Source organism: Asterias rubens, chromosome 2, assembly GCF_902459465.1.
Source record: "Asterias rubens chromosome 2, eAstRub1.3, whole genome shotgun sequence".
Lineage (NCBI taxonomy): Eukaryota > Metazoa > Echinodermata > Asteroidea > Forcipulatida > Asteriidae > Asterias > Asterias rubens.
Genome location: NC_047063.1, coordinates 11,546,682 through 11,549,848, shown reverse-complemented (window position 1 = coordinate 11,549,848; position 3,167 = coordinate 11,546,682).

Sequence of the window (3,167 nt, the reverse complement as noted above, 5' to 3'; positions counted from 1 at the left end):
AGGCTTTGTGTTAAATGCTGTACTCATTAGACACATTGCTATAATAGCTCCAATATAACTATCACTAGACATGCTAGAATGTGCTGTTTTTATTTTATTTATGCATATATTTTTTAAATTTTAATTTTACTATAAAAAACTCTCTTTAATTTCTTTGGCTGCTTGAGAAGTCAGCATCATTTGCACATGTACAGTAAACAAGCTAGAGTGAATGTTTACAAAACGCTCCTTAAGTGAGCAGAAAACAATTTCTCCAATTGGACTAGAATTAACCCAAGAGTTAAACAATTATACTGGGACAGGCAGTCAGAAATCAAGTTTACTTTGCTATAATATTTTGGGGGATGTACGGTCACATAAAAGGGACAGAATAGAACTGCCACAACAAGTTTTAAAGGGTTTTTAAACATACTCTTATAGGCAGGTTTTGAAAACGAACAAAGCAGTTACAAATTATAAATTTTGTCAATGTCTCCTTTAACAACTTTTGTACGAAGATTTAAGATTTTAAATGAAATACATCCATAATTATTGGATTATTTCAGTTGTCATATCAATTGAAATAATCCTCATCACAATATATACCTTCTTTGTACACGATTGTGACTGTTATGCAAATTACTAAGGCACAGAGTTACCTCTATAAATGAAGTGACTGAGCACACCATACGTTTTTTTCTTCAGCCTGAAGACTTTTTAAAAATAAATTTCTCTAAATAATTTTGGTTATGTACATGAAGTCATTGGAAATCATAGCATCAATTAAGTGGATATAATAGATCCATGTCATTTCTAACACCTTATTTTGTAATATTATTATAAATATTGTTATTTTATTTGCCATAACAGTACAAAACAAAATACCCCGAGATGGGCAAGGGACAACAAAAGCAAATACATTCTATATAGTAAAAGGACAGGTGTATCCTGGCTGGAATGTTGAATGAGGGCCATTTTAATACAAACAGGCTGAACATTTTGGCTACTCTCATGAAGTATCTGTTGCGAAGATTTCATTTTGTTTGTCATCGCGATGCATCGGTTAATTGACTTATTTTACATGTATTCGCCGTACAGTAGAAAATCATTTACTAACAATAGCATGTCCAGTTATTTGTCTCCAAAACATAAAGCACAAAGTTTTAGCAATACAAAATGAAATGTACATGTATAATGAAATGTACATGTATAAGTTTACTGCATAGTGTAATGAAAACATCCCCCAACACACACACAACGGTCAAAACTGGACCACAATCCAATCATTCTCGGAATAATCTGGGCTTCACTCTTTGAATACTTTTTGTGTCATATTTGGTAACATTCTGAAAAGTTGAATATCAAAATTAGGATTATACATTACTATCCTCACATTACTGTGCAACTGAGAATAATCAATTGCCCACAGATTGCCCGTATAATCACCTTAAGCTGCGCTCCCATTGGACTTTTGGGTCGGGTATTCTAACGACCCATCCAGTAAGTTAACTTACAGGGCCATTAAGTTAACAGCTGTTCGCACTTGGAACAATTTGTTAATTTTCTGCGTAGATTGGCAAAATATTAGATCACGGGGCCGCTATGAGCTTTTGTCAAACCTCGGCAGGCTCCACGCGCTGCTTACACAGTGGATACGCAGCTTGGCCTTAAAAGCAGTGGACACTATTGGTAATTACTCAAACAAATTATTAGCATAAAACCTTCCTTGGTAATGAGTAATGGGGAGAGGTTGATAGTATAAAACATTGTGAGAAATGGCTCCCTCTGAAGTAACGTAGTTTTCGAGAAAGAAGTAATTTTTCACAAATTTGATTTTGAGACCTCAAGTTTAGAATTTGAGGTCTCGAAATCAAGCATCTGAAAGCACATAACTTCGTGTGACAAGGGTGTTTTTTCTTTCAATATCATCTTGCAACTTCTACGACCAATTGATCTCAAATTTTCACAGGTTTGTTATTTTATGCATATACACCAAGTGAGAAGACTTATCTTTGACAATTACCAACAGTGTCCACTGTCTTTAAGCTGCGCTCCCATTGGACTTTTGGGTCTGGTATTCTAACAACCCATCCAGTAAGTTAACTTACAGGGCCTGTAAGTTAACAGCTGTTTGCACTTGAATTAATTTGTTAATTTGCGACGTAGATTGGCAAAATGTTAGGTCACGAGGCCACTATGAGCCTTTGTCAAACCTCGGCAGGCTCCGCGTGCTGCTTGCACAGTGGATACGCAGCTCTGCCTTAAACATTCGTTTTTAGAGCAGCACGTATTGCACGCGATGGTTCGTCCTTCAGCACTGCAAACGGAAGTATGTATTTATATTGTTAAGTTACTGGAATGGGGCATTCACACTGGACTTCCTGTTCCTGTTATGTTAGCATTGTTAAGTTACCGCAGCTCGAATCTACCTATTAAAGAACGTTACAAAATTGGTAAGACACAAAAATCATGAACATGATGAAGACCACAGATTTACATAAAACTTACACGGTCAAATGATGATGATAGTAGAAAACATCCCTTGAAATATTTCTGTCTGAAATGTCATATTTGATAAGAAATAAATAATCTAATGTTGCATTCTGAGTTTATCGCTCATTGAGCATTTTATTCATTTTTGTTTTGGCACTGATGCAATGCAAAATGTGTAATCGGTTTTTCACTATTTGGCCAGATGGCCAATCGACCTCAAACTTCTACAGGTTGGTCAGTTTATGTATGTATATGGTGGATTACATAAACTGCCAACACTGCCAGCAACATTTTTGTTAAAAAAAAACCAATTATGTAATGTTCCTTTAAGTTAACAGCCCCTGGGCGGTAATCTACCGGCTGTTCGCACTTGGACTTAATATCGGTAAGTTAACAATTTGCGGCGGTAAGTTAACCATTTTTAGTCCAATGCGAACGCGGCTTTGCTCTCCTGGGTAAGTTAACCATTTTTAGTCCAATGGGAACGCGGCTTTGCTCTCCTGGCATAATACTGGCAAGAAGCCATAGTAGCCACTCGCACGACAAGGAACTCAAAATGACAAGGAATTTAAATCTTCGGTGCGCTGCAATCCTTGGTTACGGCCTTTTTTAATCCACCCTTCTTGAAGCCACTGATAGAGCTGAGTAGAGCACCTCTTTCTCCCGACGCAGGCTTAGGTGTGGTTTTGGCAGAG